The 20,084-nt window shown below is 34.4% G+C and overlaps 1 protein-coding gene and 1 long non-coding RNA gene across 20 annotated transcripts in view; one reads left to right on the top strand and one right to left on the bottom strand.

Moving 5' to 3' along the window:
* IMMP2L (inner mitochondrial membrane peptidase subunit 2) overlaps window positions 1–20,084 on the top strand; it is a 980,891-nt gene that overhangs the window by 348,710 nt on the left and 612,097 nt on the right. The gene's annotated exons all lie outside the window — the stretch shown is intronic.
* LOC143691313 (uncharacterized) lies at window positions 12,627–14,965 on the bottom strand. The gene is made up of 3 exons (XR_013179470.1): window positions 14,934–14,965; window positions 14,544–14,653; window positions 12,627–12,825 (listed from the first exon to the last, which is right to left on the bottom strand). It is a non-coding gene; the product is annotated as an uncharacterized LOC143691313 (long non-coding RNA).

Genomic DNA, 20,084 nt, shown 5'->3' with positions numbered 1-20,084 from the left:
TTATATAATTGACCAGTATTTTCTTTTTAAACTCTCCCTCTTTTGCTTCTGTTTTCCTAGGTGCACCTCTTCTCTCTCTTTTACTACCCTATTAGCTAATCTTTCTGCTTGGACTCAGCTTTGGACTCCCTATATATATTTGATTTCCTGAGCTCCCTTCCAAGCTTTTTTCTCCTTTTTGATCTCATTCCCCTTTTATGGATTCTACTACTAACAACCAGTCTGCTAAATATCCCCAAATCTATACTTCCGTTCTTGATTTTTCTTATGTGCTTCTCTTAATCTGGTTTACTATACCTAGAATATCTTCTTTAATTTTTAGCTCTCTGTCAGTTCTTTAAGCTGCACTTGTTCAATCTCACTGATACCTCTCTAAACATCTTTCTATTTCATTTCAATTAATGTGATATGTAGACGTAAAAAGATTCCTTTTAATCATCTTTGCTGCCTCCCTTTTTCTTTCTCTTTTATATTCATTCATTTTCCTAGTTTTCTCAATTCTGAAGTGTGTTCCAAATTAATTTTAATTAATATAGTAACATTTTAAATACAAAGCGTAATCAATACAGCACATGCATAATACAGATCATGTGCACACATATATATGAAGCATAGTAACAAAATTAAAATTCACAAACCTACTACCCAATTGAAGAACTAGAACCTTTTGTATTCCAAATTTATTTCTCCTTTTATTCACATTTTATGAGTTCATTTTAGGACTTGTCTTTTAATAACCTCCAAAGTTTTCTCCTTTTTTCATTTTATGCTTTAAAGTTATACAACATTTCTCTGCTAAGCTTCAGATCATCTTATTCCTTCATCAAATGCCTTCTCAGGTTTCCCATTACTTACAGAATTAAATAAACTAAGCCCAGTCTGTGCCAGTTTGAAACCGTTGTGTACCTCAGAAAAGACTGTTCTTTAATTTTCATTCAGTATTATTGGGTGGGACCTTTTTGACTAAGTTGTTTCCATGGAGATGTGACCCACCCAATTATGAGTAGGGCGTTTTGATTAGGTAGTTTCTATGGAGATGTGTCTCTACCCATTCAAGGTGTGTCACTTACTGAAGCTCTTTAAGAGGGAACTGTTTTGGAAAAAGCTTCAGAGAACAAACAGGCAGAGATGTTTGGAGATGGAGGAAGAAAATATCCCAGGGAAAGCAGTTTGAAATGAGAAGCCAAAGACCCAGCAGATGCCAGCCACTTGTCTTCCCAACTGACATAGATATTCCAGACTGTCAGCCTTTCTTGGGTCAAGATATCTTCCCTGGATGCCCTAGTTTGGACATTTTTATAGCCTTGGAATGATAAACTTGCAACTTAATAAATTCTCTTTTTAAAAGCCATTCCATTTCTGGTATGTTGCATTCTGGCAGCTTTAGCAAACCAATACAAACACCTTTTTGATCTGACACAATTTGTGATTCCAGCATTATTTCCTGCTATTCACATTGAATTGCTCCATGCTACAAACTCAAAACGTCTTCTTTCCTTCCTTCATTTCTTTCTCTATGTTTCTGAGCAAGCTCTTGCTTTCTACTTTCCGTATTTTTGCTTATGTGCTTCCACTCTGAGCATTCTCTGGGATGCTTTCTTCCCTATCTCTCTTTGTAAAAATTCAACCCTCCTTCAGGGTCTATCTGTAATATTTTGATATCCATGAAGACCAATCATATGTGACATTACTGAACCCCTGTAGCAGTCTCTCTGGTGTTGTCTTCAAATATTTATATTTTTCTTTATTTCTTCATATCCTCAAGGGCTTAGCAAACACTTAATAAACATTTGTTCCATGACCTGGTGGATGGAGCATCTGAACTGAATATAATATTTTTTTAGAAATAAGCAGATTATTTCTCAATTAATTTTTTTATTCTATTACCCTTTTCCTTTTCCTTTTCCAAGAGACATCCTAGAAAGGCTGGCAGCCCTTTCCACATCAGCACACTTGGGGCAAGAATTTATCATAGTGTTCTCAGGTTCTACTATTATTTCTCATTTTGATTAATGTCCCAGTTCTCACTCTCAGAAAAAGATTGCTCTTTGTGTATATGAAGATTTCTTACTTGGGGTTTTATTTTTATACTCATATTACTGCAAGGGCAGTTTTTGTTTTCTTTAAAACGTTCCCCTTAAGAGCAATAACTATAATTAAAAATCCCAGAATAAGTTGATGTAGTATTTCTTGTATTTTAACCAATTGATGAAACTATAACATGAAACACTTTAGAATGTATCAGGCATAGAAAAAGGGAAATATTTCCTGCCTATGGTAGTAGGAAGACACCTTAATGGGGTTATAAAATAAGATGCTGTGGTAGTTAGATTCAGTTGTCCACTTGGCCAGGTGAAGGCACCTAGTTTTGTTTCTGCGGACATGAGCCAATGGTACGTGAACCTCATCTGTTGCTAATTACATCTGCAGTTGGCTAGGAGGCGAGCCTGCTGCAATGAGTGACGTTTGACTTAATTGGCTGGTGCTTAAATGAGAAAGCGCAAGATAGCACAGCCCAAGCAGCTCGGCATACCTCATCTCAGACTTGCAGCTCAGCCCAGGCCTTTGGAGATCAGAAAGAAATCACCCCAGGGAAAGTTGTTGGAACCCAGAGGCCTGGAGAGAAGGCCAGCAGAGATTACCCTGAGCCTTCCCATGTAAGAAAGAACTTCAGTTGAAAGTTAGCTGCCTTTCCTCTGAAGAACTAATGAAATAAATCCCCTTTTATTAAAAGCCAATCTGTCTCTGGTGTGTTGCATTCAGGCAGCTAGCAGAGCAGATGCAGATAGTCCTTAGAGTTTTCTAAGAATAATGAGGCACCTATCTGCCAGGTTGAAGAGTTGGCTATAAACAGGGGAGTGAATTAGAGGAATTTTGCAAGATTTTTTTTTTCAGCTTTCAGTTTACATATAAATCAAACCCAGTGTGGAAACTTCAAAATGAAGAATAGAGATAGCCATATAATTATGTTGAAAGTGTGCTCTGTCTTTAAAGAACTTTGTAATTTCTAAAGAAATACTAACTCTTTTCTTGTCTTCAATTTGGGGGTCTGTTTCTATGGAAATGCCAAGGATGGGATTATTTTGATTAAGGTGAGTCAGGGAGTCAAGAACACAAAACCCAAAGTTTCAACCAAAAAGAGTCTTTGAAAGAGGAAAAGGAGAAGGGTTTTAATTGTTTTCTATTGACAAGGGACAACATGCTTGAAATCTCAAAGAACAGGGAGACCATTAGTCTTCCCTATCACATCGGCTTCCCTCCCACAGATTGGAACAGGGCTGATGGGCAGATAGCATGGGGCCTGCAGGCAGGTGGGATTGGACTTGAAGACCAAGAATACCTGGAATGTTTTTCTCTACCTGACCCAAGCCATCAGGTCTACCTGTAATTGTCCAAACCACCTATTTTGGGGCAGGTCTTGATGCTTTATGTGTATATAAGATAAACAGTAGTGAATAAAAATTACTTTATAGTTCACATACTATTCTACACTGTTGAAAAGAGTAATCACATGATATACTCTTTAGAGATTCTTTTAACAATTATGTCCTCTAAAAAGTTATTTGTTCTGTAAGGCTAATTGTTCTAGTTTGCTAGCTGCTGGAATGCAACACACCAGAGATGGATTGGCTTTTGATAAAAGGGGACTTATTTTGTTGGTTCTTCAGAGGAAAGGCAGCTAACTTTCCACTGAGGCTCTTTTCTTACGTGGAAGGCACAGGATGGTCTCTGCTGGTCTTCTCTCCAGGCCCCTGGGTTCCAACAACTTTCCCCGGGGTGACTTCTCCAAAGGCCTGGGCTGAGCTGCAAGTGCTGAGATGAGGAATGCCGAGCTGCTTAGCAGCGCTACGTTGCAATCTCTCATTTAAGCACCAGCCAGTTAAGTCAAACGTCACTCATTACAGCAGATACGCCTCCTAGCTGACTGCAGATGTAATTGGCAACAGATGAGGTTCACGTACCAAGGTTCACGTACCATTGGTTTATGTCCGCAGCAACAGGACTAGGTATGCTCACCTGGCCAAGTTGACAACTGAATCTAACTAACACACTAATTAAGCCATATTTTGCATATTACAGGAGGGTATTTTATCATGAAAAGGTGATAATTTTTTTTAAATCTAGCTAAGCAATATTGTTGATTAAATATAGCTAATATTTCGTGTTTAGACTAAAAAATACCTTTAGGCTTTATTGGTATGTGGATAAATTGGAGAAGAATATTATTATCACCAATTTTACTGGCTGGAGGGAACTGCCTGAAAATGTACAGCTGTGTTCCAGTAGCCATGTTTCTTGATAATAATTGAACAATGATATAGCTTTCACAATATGACTCTGTGATTGTGAAAACCTTGTGACTGATGCTCATTTTATCTACCATATCAACAGACGAGTAGAAAAATGGAATAAAAATAAATAATAGGGGGAACAAATGTTAAAATAAATTTAGTTTGAAATGCTAGTGATAAATGAAAGCGAGGGGTAAGGGGTATGGTATGTATAATCTTTTATTTTCTGTTATTGTTTTATTTTTTTCTGTTGTCTTTTTATTTCTTTTTCTAAATCGATGCAAATGTTCTAAGAAATGATGAATATGCAACTGTGAGATGATATTTAAGAATTACTGATTATATATGTAGAATGGAATGATATGTTAATGTTTTTGTTTGTTGTTAATTTTTTAAATTAATAAATAAAAAATACAAAAGGCAAAAAATGTAATTTGTAAATTCTACTTTCTGGAAATTTTTTTCAAATTCTGGAGGAATAAATTGTGCTCTTTACGTTTTCTTCATTGTATTTTCATAAAAGTTATTAATTTAAAACTATAAACATGGAACTGGGACCCATGGTATTAGGGTAGTGAATATTTAAAACATTTGTGTATGAGCTGCCGCAAAGGATAATTAGATAGTTATAATGGCACTTGCTTTGAGATAGCTAATTAAAAAATCTATGGCTCCCAAGTCTAATTATTTGATTAATGATAACATATTAGCAACTGTGAAACTTCAGTTACAGCCGACTCCATTGAAGAAAAACAAAAGTAAATATGTTAACATTTTTCACAAAGATCCAAAGGTGGCATCTGACCAATCCTTCTGGTTTCTAGTCTGAATTTTATGTCTAACCTTCCATACCTATGCACGCTGAACCACCTATTCATATATCATTCATCTAATTTCACTCTCTTTGTTTTTATTCAGTTTATAACTCTTTCTTTGGCACTAGGGAGATATTTTTTTAGCTCTTCTCCACCCTTTGTGAACCTCTGAAATAAATCTTTTGTAATTAGATTTCATAGCTTTAGATTTCACCTGATGGTGAAAATGTCAGTTCTCTGGGCCACTGTATAATCAATTCAATAAGTATCAGTGTGGTAATTCAGCTTCAAAATAAAACAAAAGGGGTTATTAATTAAGGGATTGCTTTGATTTTAGAATTCTAACCAATAATAAGCTTTGTTATAGATAAAATCTTTCTCACTTTCATCCTCCCCATTTCTAGGCCTATTAAAATTATTAAATAAAACCATGCCAATGAAAATTTTACCATATCATTTTTCTCCTGATTGATTAATCCACCTAAGAGAATCTTGTTAAAATATCAACAAATTGAATATAGTCAAAATGAATATTTTGCTGTGAGTCTTTAAGACTAAATCTCAGTGATAGAAGAAATACATAAAACTTCATAATGGACTCTGAGTCCATTACTTTATAGTTGAGGACTGAAAAAGAGCAAGACTTTATTTTGGACGCTAATACTAGTTTATTTGATAGGGACTTCTTTGGACTGAGAGCAGGAGGAAGAAGACGGATGTGTAAAGTGATGGGCACTGTCAGGCCTGTGTTCTGTAGGGGTGGATTAACTCATGCTAGTTCATGGAATACCCGAGAATGAAAAATTAATTTTGAGGACAAGCCAAAAGACTGGTAGAATAAAATTAATCTTTAGAAATAGAAAGTTTCTGTATTTTGCTAGGAATTAATTGGTTGTTCCTCTAGCTTTTAAGATAGATTTTGAAATCTAGAAGTGACAAAGATGTGCAATGACTTAGAAGTCAGCAGAGTAATGACTAACACAAATAAGGCTTTTCTTTTGCTCTAGGGCCACCAATAAATGATTTCTATGTACCATCTCAATTCATTCTTTTTATGACTCTGAACTAGGTCATGTCCACCCGTAAAGACAGGCACAAAGATTATTTAATTAGTAGCCAAGCTGAGACTTTTGACCCAGGCACCCCTATTCCAAAATCCATGTGCTTGGCTACCACTCTATCTTGCCTCCAAAGTAATATTTTATTGATAGTGGTGCTTTAAGTACATTTCATCCCAGAGGTCTGTCCTAATGATGGTTTTCAAATGGCTGTTACTAAATGGAGGGTAGGTGACTCTAAGAAGTTTCACAGTGTCACATAGCAAAGAGACACCTCCCAGGTTAAATCATAGACTAGATTTCCTTGACAATCTCAGAAAGAGAGATGAAGAGTGGTTAATGGCAATTTCTGGTCTATATATATTTACTTTATATACATGTTGTGCCCATCTGGAACCTAAGAGCAACAAGTCAAGAAAAATATTCTCTGATGATGATGCTTTTGTTTGTTTTGTTCCATTGTGTTTTTATTGTTCCCCTTTTTATGGAGATGAGATTGAGCTTCAAAGTTATGTTCTCACTTTAAAATTCTTACGATTCACTGGGCGGGGGGTGGGGGGGGGTCACTGTACAACAAAAGAACACAAACATGGACCCTACCTTTCCTGCATCTGAAATGCTGATTTTGGAGAACTAATCAAATGTCTGGAAAATTGGTAGTAACTCAGGACTATGTAGCTTAGACCTGGAAAGCATAGGGAGACTTATTGTATCAAGGAATATTAAAGGAAACATGTTTTAGTTTATTTCCTCTAGATGCACGGAGAGGAAATAGGCTTAAATTAAAGAAAGGAGATCTAGTGTTCAAGGAAAGATATAATGAAAAACTTCCAGCCTTTACTAGTAGTGAAGTTTGAAGGAGTATATAGTTTTGTTTTGCTTTTTTAAAAACAGTATTTGGGCTGTCTTTAGCGATTTAACACTGTATTACTGTAACATGTTTTAATTGTTGAATGCACTTGGGTTAGGAGCTGCATAGACATCTTCTACTTAGAGTGATTGCATGTCTAGATGATGCAGAAAGACTTCCAGCCAGTTTCACTCATGTTATTATGTAACGGTATTTCGTGCAAGCAGGATGCAAATTGAACTCACTCCAGTTAGTCTGATTCCTGATGTAAATCAAATAAAGGCTCCCCTGATCAACAGCATCGGCTTGTTCCCATGGGTTCCCCTGTGGAACTCTGTATTGGGTTAGATCCAACTCAAGTAGAGGCATCTGAAGAAAAGGAGAAGAGATCAGGAGCAAAACAGCACAGCCCACAGTTTCTGATTTTACCTTCGTTCAGCATGTAAAACTCCTGGTTTTCATTGTTATTGTTTTTATACTCAATGCACTCAAGTGGTTAGTTTGTAAATTTCATTCATGAAATCAAATCAAAGAGGTAAATATGAAAGGAAGGAGAAAAAACGTATTTTATTTGCAGGAGAGACTTCTGACATAATGTCCTGTGATGTTTAGTGGGATGGATTTCCTTGTGGTAAATTATCTCTGTGACAGTTCCCATAGAGATGTTTTAAAAGTGATTGTGGCACTTTTATACAATGACTTTGAAATGAATATGTGTTCTACCAAATAAAAAATACTTTGAAGGGCTGTGCTCTCTTGGAATATGAGGTCTATATATTAATGAAAAAGAGTTCAGTCTCAATACTACGTAGTCACACCTTACATCTCAATCCACCTTCCAAAGAAAAGCATAAACAGACCTTCCTACAATGTTTGTGTAAAGACTGAAACAATAAAAGGTCTTCTCTAGCTGAGTTAGCTGAGTTAGAAAGACTTGATTGTGTTGATTTAGTACCTTTGGGATTTGCCATCATTCAAGTCAGAGCTTTAAAGGGTTTTTTTTGTTTGTTTTTTGACATTGTGATGAAATTGTATCATGGGATTAAAGCAAGAAAAATTGGTTTCATTGAGTGTTTGGTTCATGCATGAAGATTTTACATGTTTGCATGTAAAATGGAGGAGAAATGATCATTTGTATGGCAGTGCAGAGCTGGAGGACCTACATTATTTTCTCCTGGGAATTATGTTTTGAGAAAATGAAAGTGGTAAAATGGACTGTAACTTAAAGCCATTTTTTCAAAGGGCCATTAGGGATTACTAAATTTCACCCAGATTCTTTCTGTATGTATTCATATAATGTGTTAAATCGTGAGCCTTTGTTTGTTTTGCCTGTTTTTCTGCTTTATCTAGGACTTCTTGAAAGACAGGAACCTGTTTAATCTCTTTTGCTTTTCTTGGCTTGTATTATGCCTGACACACAGACATTGTTCCAGTTTGCTAATGCTCCTGGAATGTAATATATCAGAAATTGATTGGCTTTTGCAAAGGGGATTTATTAGTTTTCAAACTTACAATCCTAAGGCCATGAAAATGTCCAAATTAAGGCATCCAGAGAAAGATACCTTGACTCTGAAGAAAGGCCAGTGGCATCTGGGGCTGTTCCATGACATAGGAAGGCGCATGGTGACATCTGCTGGCCCTTCTCTCTTGGGTTGATTTCAAAATGGCTCTCTCACCTCTTCTGGGTCCTTCTGGCTTCTCTTCAGGTATTTTCTTTCTCTCTTAGTAGCTTCTCTCCACTCTCTCTCATAAAGGGCTCCAGGAAAGGATGAAGACCACCTTGAATTGGGTGGGTCATATCTCCATGGAAACAACCTAATCAAAAGGTCCCACCCACAATAGGTCTGTACACGCAAGATTGGATTAGAAAAGCATGGCTTTTTGGGGGTACAAAACATTTTCAAATCAGCACAGAGGTGCTCAGAATATTTAATAAATATTTGACTTTCAAAATCTCTTTGTAAGAATGCTTTTTAATTCTGTTTTTGAATTTTTTTCCCAGTTTGTTTCTGTAATATGTGGATTATTATTTCTTAAATTAATTTAGAGATGTCTTAGAGCTGTCTATACTGTAAAATACATAGTTACATGATTTATAGTCTATAAACTAGTTAATTAAGCATGATGTTTTTATTTCTTTAGATTTTTTTAGCATCAGGCCTCTGATAAGGATTATAACCCCACATTATAATTTGTTTCTATGAGGAAATAGCATCAACTTGTTTATTCTGATCTAATGATTTTTTTTCCTGGAAGAATTTTAGACCTTACTTCTTTGTGGAAGACTGGGATTAGAATCCTAGGCACATACTCTATGACCTTGGGTAGGTCACCTAACTTTTCTGAACCTTAGTTTCTTTATCTTTAAAATGGAATAACAATACATATCTCTTTTGTAAAGTCTAAATGACTTATGGGAAAATGCTCAGCATGATTCCTTCATGTAGATGATGCCCAAGAAGGATTTTTATTTTTTAACTAGGCTGTAATTTAATAGCAAAATTATGTTATAGAATTTTCATGGGAAAAGGGACTTTATAGACCCTTATAGACTCCATTATAATATTATTAGACATAACTACTTTGTGTTTATGTGTATTAATATACATAATTAATGTATATTAGGCAGCATCGTTTGAATACTCAGCATGTGCAAAAAATTTACAGAATATTATATTTTAATCAGAAATGTTTTTTTATGAGTGTCATAAATGCAGAGGTGTCTTTATGCTCTGGGGTTTATCATAAACTAAAATGAGATTTTTGTTTTATGCCTTGCAGTTCAGAACGCAATTTATTTAAATTGAGGGGCTCGTAAATTGCATTTTAAAGGTAGATGCCTCTTATGAGACGTTTGCATCAGTGAGCACCTTGGGCTTTGGAAATATTTTCGAAACTACTCACAGCAGGATTTGTCTCAGTCATTGAAAAATTTCTGGACAGGACAATAATTTCTTATCTACTAGAGAAAGGGTATTATTTAGAATAATATTTAAAAATACAGGTACTATAAAAAGTGATAGATGACTATTCCAAAGTGAGATTTATTTCCTTTCTAAGTGTAGATTGGGATGGTTAGACTTGACGAGCATGACTGATCAGTGATTCTATTCTATTCAGCAGTTCTATGGTATATAGATTTTTTTCTATTGCTAAAGCAACAATTTTAAAAACTTATTTCCAACAAAGTTCTTACAAGGGTAATGAATGTAATGGTCCCAAGGCATAGAAATCTTTTCTAAGAGATATTTTAAATTTCAGTGATTTTTCAGAAAATTGGGAGCTATCTTTTTGAGATTGCATTGCTCTGCTACTGATTGTACTGTATGATATCATGAGGATCTTTTTAGTCTTATGGCTCTTTAGTCTTATCAAACCCATGCCTCTCCTTCCAGAAAATGGAGAAGAGGAAGCCAAAGTAAAATGATTTTACCTAAGGTTTGACAGTGACAGAGAAAGAACAAGTAGCTTTATGAATCTAAATTCTTGGGTGTCTTTATTCTCTTTGTTCCTCCAGTTTTAATTTTTAAACATCACAGATTTGATGTGTAATCTTAACCTAGTGTGCCCCCAACATTATTACTTCTTTTCTTTTTATTGTCTGCAAAGATGACTGAATTCTTTTTATGGAATCGCTCATTTCAAGTATTAATTCATCTCAAATGAAATATCTTTGTAAAAAGTAGCTATTTTCCTTTTCCTTAAAAGGAGGTTTCAATTTTCACTTTTGATTGACTAAATATCAGATGACCTTTTTGCAAAGGGGCAGATTGCTTCCCCTTGATTACCAATGTCTGTAGTTTGGGGGCAGGAGACAAACTCTCAAGTCCTCTGTACTAAACTTGTTCTCCCAACACAGTGTATGACTGTGAATTTCTTGAATTTGTTTTCTAGTTTACTCATTTCACTCCACTATTTTCCAAATGGATTTCAGTAGGCTAACTGTCTACAAATCCACAATGTTTCATGAATACTCTTCTCCGTTTATATGCTATTAATCAGTATTGGGTCAACCAGAGTTCATAGAGTAAAATTGCTTATTATCTCTTCCTAAAAAGAAACAGTCCACTTCCCCAAACTCTCGTTTTGCTCAGATAATGTTTTCCTTTGATGTTATATTTTAGCAGTGTTTCAGCTAGTCTCTTTGAGGAGTCAATTCTACATATCCTCTCTACTGCCGATCATTAGAGTACAGCAACCTAGAACAAAGTAGAGGCACTCAAATCGCTGGCTGGGTTCATGAGCGAAACTAACTGTGAGGATACTCATCTTTGCCCCGTTTGGTATATTTGGAGTAGATCAGTATAAATGACAGTCCTCCATGAGAGGAAAGGGAGATACTTCTATAACAATGAATTCTACATGACAGGAAGTTAGGACTGCATGACAAGTGCAGTCATTTTTTATTCTTGAAATTGTCATCAGAGAATTGTTGATCAAATGGACTTAGGGGCCAGCACTCCAGTTAATAGTGCCCTTTTCCAGACAAACTTAAATTTCATTAGTGGATTTTAATTGCACTTTTTCTGCCAAGATTGGGGACCATAGAAGTTAATAACCTGGTATTAAAGGAAATAGAAAGCCTGCATTCTGAGTGTTTCTCAATGAAACTCCTGCTTTATCCCAGGAGTTATGTATTTATCATGGTGTTTGAAGGCTGCTTAGTCAAATTAAGAAGCTACTTTTCAAAACCTGTGCTTTGAGGTTAATATCTAATTTTTCTTTTGGATTGGGCAAGTTGTGGGTAATTCTCCAAAAATCACATAAAGATGACATTTCTTAAATTGAAGCAATTGCCTGTGGATTTGACATGATAATATTGCTTGGGAGCAACACATTGATTTTCATTATATAGCTGTAGAATGTAGGCACATACTCTGCATATCCATTTAATGAGTTGTTTCTCTTAAAAAGATATATTTTGGCTCTGCTAGCACACGTGTGATACTAGATTTTTCATTTGAGTTTCTTGGAAGAAGAGATACAAATCGTTCCCAAACATTATAATAAGCTAACATGGAAATCAGGGTAGTATGAATAGAATCTCTGAGTTTGCCTTTCCTGAAGAGTTAATCTAAAAGTATGTAAGGAAAATTTATTTTGCTTTTCAATATAGTATTGTGGTTTTGTTGAGATTATAATTGAGTCAAGCAAATAAGAATAAAAATATTAATTTGTGCAGTAGTGCTAAATTTTATTAGCAATAATGTTGTGTGACTTCTTTCTACTGTTTGCAGTGTTTCTTCTTTTGTTTGGTGAACTCCTAGTCATATTTCAGGTTCTAGATGAAGTGTCACCTCCATGAAACTTTCCTTTTCTCTGCTAATCAATGTTTATTGCCACTTCCTCAGAGCCCCATAATTGCTCTGAATGATCTAATTCATATATTCATTATAGCTATAGCACAATATATTATCCTTTTTTATGTCTGTCTCTCCATTTCCTTCAGCAGGTAGTGAGTTCTTCTCAAATTGCTTCATGGACAGAGATAGAGCATTAGTCATTTTTTAAGAATCTGAACTCTTTAATTAGGACCTGGTAAAGTAAACAAATAAACACAATGTCCTGCAGCTAACTTTTAGTTCATATGTATATAAAACTATCCCTGATGTTGGACTTGAACCAACCTTCCATGGTATAAATGAAGCCAGTATATTGTAGCGTGAAAACCAGGATCAAGGCCACAGGCCTCCAGGAACATTCCACGAAATTAGAGCAGGCTGAGACTAAGGGTCTGCAGTTTCAGGAAGCAAGTGATTTATTAGCTCGTGCGCACGGCGCTCAGTCGAGTCACCTCGAAAGTCTGAGCCCTGAAAAAAAGGCAACATTGGTTTTTATAGACCTATTACATGCTATAGATAGGGCAAGCCTAATACAGTAAATAGCAATATTAAAGGAAAGATAATTGGTCAGTTTAAGGCATAAAGCAAATTGCAGAAGCAGATAAGCTGTTGGAGAGGTTCCCCATCCCAGGTGTCTTATCTCACTTGCCTGCAGTTTTACCCAGTCCTGAAGGTCAGGAGAGGGGGTTTAGAGATTTCTACAGAAAGGCAGCCCAATTAAGGGAGAGAAAGGGGGGCCTGCTTGCTACAATATCTGAAAATTTTATATGTGTACATTAGGTGCTATAAAGAAACTAATTGACGATCCACAAAGTTAAATTTAACAGTGATCAACTCTTTATTATACCAATAAGACAATTTAAGAAGGTTTAGTATACTTTATTCTGAGAAGTAGGCAATGTTTTGAATCCTGTTTTATTAATACCTAAATGTGTTATATACTTGATATGGCTATTGATTGATCTTGAAAGGTTTTCTCTGATGGAAAGGATATAGAAAGACAGACTAGGAAGAGATTTTAATCCTCTGCACTTTCTCCTGTAATTGTGTAAACTCACATCCTGTACATGTCAGTAAAAATAACTCTATATCTTTATTAAAACTTCAATATCTGCATTTATATTTAGAGTGGTAGCAACATAAAATTGAAACCTGAGAGTTGTGAAGGATATAAAATCATGTTTTAATACAGAAACTAAATTGCTCCTTCAAAGAGCCTATAAAAGTGAAAGGCATTCATTATAAATGTAATAAAAACTTATGAGTCCCATTTTATTAAAACTACACCCAGTTTCCTGAAGGGACTGGATCATTTAAAGGTAAACCAGAGACACTTTATGTCTAGCAACATACTTTATGTCTGATAAGATAACTACTGAAATAAGGTTGGCGGTTTTAACATGATCCCTAATGGATGGCCACTCGTGTTATAAGATTAGAATTTTTATTTTAGCAGGTATTTGTAGTTTCTGATAATGACAGACCCAGATCAGATTAATGACGATAGTAAATTACTAATTATTTTAAGTTCTTTAAAGCAACAGAATAATAGCAGCTTATGCTGCTTCTATATGATGTGTTACATTATAACTATCATTCTGTAAACGTTTTACTCAAGTCACATTATATAGAGTAACATTATTACAGGGTAATAACCTTCTAGTGATTACTGTTGCCCTCCTCCCCCTTATTTTTTTCCTTTTAGGTATAATCATCTTTTTAATATATTAAAGGAGAGTCATTCTGTTTCAATCCTTGGCTATTTTTCAATGCTTTGAAGTTTTACATATTGCATTTTTGATACATTTTCCATATTATTTTAATTGATTATGGTTGTACTGGTGGTAGGGTTTTAAAATGCAAAAGTAAATTATATTGACATGTCAGCTAGGTTGTCCAGTTATTCTTATTTTTATGATCAAATAGCTTTATTAGAGAGTCTTGAATGTTGAAATGATAGAATTGAAGTATTTGAGTTAATACACCTAGGTTGTATTGATTTATTCAGAAAATAAGTCAGGCCTCCTGGTAAATGGTGGGAGTAAAAGTGTGTTTATTCTAACCCCTTCCTTGAAATCCCAACCCACAAGTAAATAAATGCAAAATAATGGAATAAATGGGCAAAATTATATCAACAGCAAAACTAGAAAACAATTATAATTTCTTAAGCACAGTGACTAATGTACCTGTCAAGTTCAGTGGATTTTGGATCAAATTAAGGAGGACACCAATAGCTCATAAGTACTTTTTCAGATCTCTACCAGCTTGTGCCTGCCTTTGAAAGTGGATATATCTTCTGCTGAAACATTCATTAAATAAAAGCTTTGCATTTACTGTGGTAGAAATTGAAAAGGTTACAAAGATAAATAAGACCATTCTTTTTAGTACCTCAAAGTCTAAAGAGAAAGACATACAGCTATTGACAAAGATATACAGCTATTAAGACATATATAATTATTATGGGAACACAAAGTTCCATAGTGTAGGAGTTCTGCTAATGGATGAGAATAAGAGGAAAGGTTTCATAAAAGAAGTAGCATTGGGTGCACGGGTAGTTAAGTGATTAGAATGCCCACCTTCCATGCTGATGACCCAGGTACGATTCCCGGACCATGCAACCCAACCCCCCCACCCCAAGAAAAAAAAAAAAGGAAATAGCTTTTACGAATGTGTTGGCAGAGGATAGGATTTCAGTAGATCAAGTTGAAGGAAGAAGACATCAATTGTAGAGGAAGTAGCATGATAAGTGAAAAGGAGAAATCTAAAGAGCATGTTTAGGAAATAGTTAAGGGTTTCAGTCTGCTTGCAGCTTGAGATATATGCTAGAGAGTCATAGTCACTACATCATAATGAAGTGCAATTAACTAGAGTGACCTGGTACTGGCACACTATTAGGCACTTTGCATTGATTGTCTCATTTAATTCACTTAGCAATCCTCTGAGGAAATAACTACCTATACAGATTGGGAAAACAAGACTCAGAGACAGAGAACTTGCCTAAAGGTCCTGTTGAGTGGTTGAGGTAGGGATGTGAAGCCCCTGGGCTTTCCTGACTCCTACTCTTATTCTCTGTTTCACATGATCCTAAGGGCAGTTTAGGGCTATATTTAGAATCTTACTGCCAGGCCAAACTTCAATCCAGTTTATGAATGAAAGTAGAACATTTTCTTCTTTCATTCAAGATGAGCAGAACAAGCAGGAAAGTAATACTTAGGCTCAAAATGCATTGGCACTTTGGTAAAAATTACAATTAAAACCTAAATTTTTCCTAAATTTAGCTTATCTGTGTAATCTCCATTGTTTGATGCAATGTTACCTATTTCTATATTATATTCAGTTAACTTTTTGCTTCTTGTTGGTTTTTATCCTTACTATCAGGCACGTCTTTGTTTCTAAATTCTTTCAGTTTGACAATTTCAGAGTATGAAGAATCTTTTAATTTGAAAGTAATGGATATGGATCAAGAAAAATTTACAGAGGAGCAAAATGTTCTTTAACTTTTGAAATTGCAGTGTTAGCTGTGGGAATCAGGCCAATTTATCATATCATGAAATCTAATAGTACTGAGTAAATGCATTAAAGGCTATCACGTGGTAGAACAGTTCTTCTGGAGTTTTAAATATATTTTTCCCCATCCTTCTTACGGACACCACCTTTAGGGTTCCTTGCGATTGGCATTCCCAGTTAAGAAGTATTTTTTCATTATTAACTAATTTTGGTTTCTTGAAACCCAATTCTATAATTATTTATCTTCATTTGACTTTTTACAGATGTGTGCCTATTTGATTCTCAGAAAATTAGTCATTTTACCCTGAGACTCATTTTCCTAAAAATGCTTCTTGGTTTCTTTACAAGGTAATTGATTAGCTTATTAGATTTTCATGAAGGTTGCTCTATTTCCTCAATACTTTCAGTATTTTCTCGGTCTTAGGTTATACAAAATAATCATTATTTTAAGAAATATCTACAGAGGAGTTTGTAGAAGTTTAGGGCAGCACTGTTATTAACAGTGAAAAACTGAAAATAACCCAAGTCAAACTCAGTAGAAGCAAAAGACATCTTATATACTCCTTAAATGAAATACCATGTTGCCATGAAACAAGTTCTACATGTTCTGTTACAGAGAAAAATATAAAATATATTAGACAAAAAATAAATATAAAAAGTAAAATGTAGAGTTGCAAATAATATGAGACCATTTATATAAAGATTATGCATAAATTATAAATATACAAATAAATAAACATGTATATATAGAAAAAAAATTAAATATTTTGAAGGAACAGTCAACAATGGTTTCTTCTGGGGAAAGAAATCAGAAAGAATGAGAAAGTTTTGTGTTTTACTTTTTCATTTAATATTTTTCTGATTTACTTTGATTTTTCTTCTTTTCCATTTTCTGTCATGAAAAGCTTTTTAACAGTTCCTGATCACTTAGCAAACACAACAAGACAAAACAAACACAAAGAGGAGATTATTTTCTTTGTGTCTTCTGTGACTTTTATTGATAAAAATTTGCAATCTTCTGTTAATTTACAATGATTGTAAGAAAATTTTATGAAACATACCTCATTATTTACTTTAGACTTCTGTGCTGAATGGGCAGGTGCATTGAACTATTTTTTTTCCTAATTTGATTTTGTTTGATTATGAAAATAAAGAGCAGGCCTATACCTCTGCCTGGGTGGTATCTTAAAGGATAGTACTGTTAAGCATTTTATTCCTTTCAAGAATGAGGTTGTCTTCTACTCCATTCTAAACTGTTAATTATGTTGATTTAGTTATTATGCCAGAATTAAATCTGTTCTTGAAAACCAGACTTGATTATATTGTGGAATCCTTTGCATATTGGCAAGGTTAATTTACAGGTTTGGAGACACACCAGATAAACTATTTGTGTGTTAGTTTCAAATTAATTTCATATTTTGCTCATAATTTCTTAAAATTAAATGTATAAAATTCTGGAAAGAACATCAATTTGGAAATTATACATACTTTTGGAAAAGTAAGCATAGAGTAGTTAAAAGTAAATAAAATAAAATATGTAAAGCATTCTGAAGAAGGGGTTGACATGTCATAGACCTGCAATAAAAATTTTATATGCATTTATTGTTAAAATAAACATTCTTTCATAAATAAAATTCTTATGCAATAAAAAATATTATGTGGCAATTGTTAAAGAAATAATTAAAATTTCATATTGAATTTTGATCCTTTATCTTTGATAAACATATTGTTTTCCCCTACTAGAGTTACCTGTTATATTCATCTAGCCCCTCCTTTTTTAGTCTTTCCAACTTTATGATTTGTTGAAATTAGTCATCAGAAACAATTGATAATGTCAGACTATTTTGTACTGAAACCACAAAACTGTTATCAGTTGAATTTAAAGTGATGTTTTGAAAAATTTGTTTTTCTAGGCTCTCATTCCATCTTCCAAAGGCACTAATGGAATTAAGTTTTTACTGTCCTTATTACTGTACATTGGGGTAAATGGTGTCAATCCATCACATTTACTAGAATCTTTGGTAATTCTATATGATATAAATGGAAGCCAAAATCTATTACTGTTACTTCTTTCATGCAATTTACAATGACTTCTTTATTATAGAGCATATTAACTCTTTAAGACTTATAACATAACAAATGTCAGGTTTAACTGTGTTATTTTTAAATGGTTTATTCTTTTTCAATAATTAACTGAAATATACTACCTGAAGCTTGTTATACCTATAAAAAGTATAAGTAATATATTTCTGCATATGGAAAATTTTTACCTCCCCAAATAAGAAAAACAGTGTTTTATTGCAATTTTTTTTGCATGTTAGAAGTGGATAGCAAAATAAACTGTAATGCTAGTGTGCATTCTAAATATAGTTATAGAAGTTGGTGCTGACTAGAACTAGGCAGATATGTCCTTTGTGATCTGTTAAGTAAATTTGGAAAAAAAAATAATAAAGCTACCTACCTCTCAGAGTTGATGAGAATAATTTATAAAAGAAATTTTGTAAAGGAAATAATATAGGTTTTAAATGCTACTCTTTTACTTAGAAACAAATACTGATTAATATTTTTATCTGCTACACATGGAATTACTGGATTATGAAGTAATAAATACTATTCCTTCAGCAAAAATTTATTAAATACTTGCTGTGTACCACACATTGTGCCAGATAGTTGGCAGTGATAAATAAGGTGAAGTTCTTACATTGATGAAGCTCATAGTTATTGAAAGGGAAGAATGTTAAAAAAATAATAATTATGATACTGAGTAATGAATGTTGTGAAAGTAGGTAGTAGTACAAATAAGATACTGAGTCTTCTGGGGCACTCAGGAATCCTTCCCAGAGGCCATACACTCTCAGCAGAATAAATAAGAATGTTAACTTAACAAAAGAATAATGGTTATCATAAGTAGACTGAACATCGCATAAACATTTAGCCCAATATTAAAAGAATACTAAAAATAGAAGGAGGGCAATACTCAGTTCATCAAGTGTTTATTGAACAACCACACTGGACACGGACCTGTGCTAGCTATTTGAAGTTCTGGAAAGTTGAAAAGTTCCCAGCTCTAAAAGTGCTCAGAGTCCTGTGGGAAACAGATGCATGCACAGACAGCTGGGCTCCATGGCAGAGGCCAAGTAAAGGGGCTAAGAGAATGCTATGCCATCACACCAGATAGATGGTAGCAGCTGAATCACAAAGAGATGAATGATGCTTTATAATTTGGCCTCTAAAGAAGAAAGTTAAAAATGAACTGATATGAAAGAGAGGAAAAATATTTAAAAATAAAAGATGTTTTAAAAACACATCTTATGACATAGCCTTGAACACTTAAAGTCAATTAAGAGACAGGATATTATTTAAATAGTGGAAGGCTGACCCATAGTATGGCCAAAAGAAGTATTACAAAATAATATGTATAAATGAGTGATGTCTAAAGGTATCTAAAAAACTATTGGCTGACCCAACTATAACCTCCTAATATTTACTAGAAGATCCTTATTGATTTCAAAGTCATTGTCCATTTAAGGGCAGAGGTGCTTTCCAATTAAGCCTTACTCTCTAGTCAAGATCACTGAGTATTAAGGACTTCCCATGCAGATGTTCATATTTAGAACCTCTTCCCTCCCTTATCCCAAATGATTGCTTTTAAGAGGTGTAATATTTGGATTATTAAAAAAAAATAATAATAAAAAAAGGTTGGCTACTCTCTATTCTGTTCTCAATTATTGTGTTTTTTCCTGCTAAATCTTTACCACATCCCCTCACCTAAGCGTCCCCCTGCTCTTGCCTCCTCCTTGGTATAGACACTGAATATGAATCCCTTTTTTTTTTTTAACAACATCTTTAAACTTATTTATTTACCCCTTGTTATCTCACTCCTTGATAAGTGGAAGGAAGAAGCATCCTGGCTGATTTACAAGAGTAAAGCTTCTGCCTGTGCCCTTGCTCCCATGAGCACCCACCACTTCTTGTATCCTTTAAGAACTTGCTTGCCACTTATTAATTCTTTTTTTTGTATTTGAATTTCTTCCCTCAGCCCTCAAAGAAGTCCACATCTCCACATCCTTAAATATCTGTCCCCTTCTGCCAGAACTTGATAACCACATGACTGCTACAGAGGTTAGAGGGAAGCATTTGACTACTTCCTTCTCCTACTTCTGGCAGCAAACGTCTACACTCACCCCTATCAGATAGTTCTTGGATCTAGAACTTTTTCC

This window comes from Tamandua tetradactyla, chromosome 1, assembly GCF_023851605.1.
Source record: "Tamandua tetradactyla isolate mTamTet1 chromosome 1, mTamTet1.pri, whole genome shotgun sequence".
Taxonomy (NCBI): Eukaryota; Metazoa; Chordata; class Mammalia; order Pilosa; family Myrmecophagidae; genus Tamandua; species Tamandua tetradactyla.
Note: the sequence above shows the minus strand (reverse complement) of the source record. Positions and strands in the feature narration are given on the sequence as shown.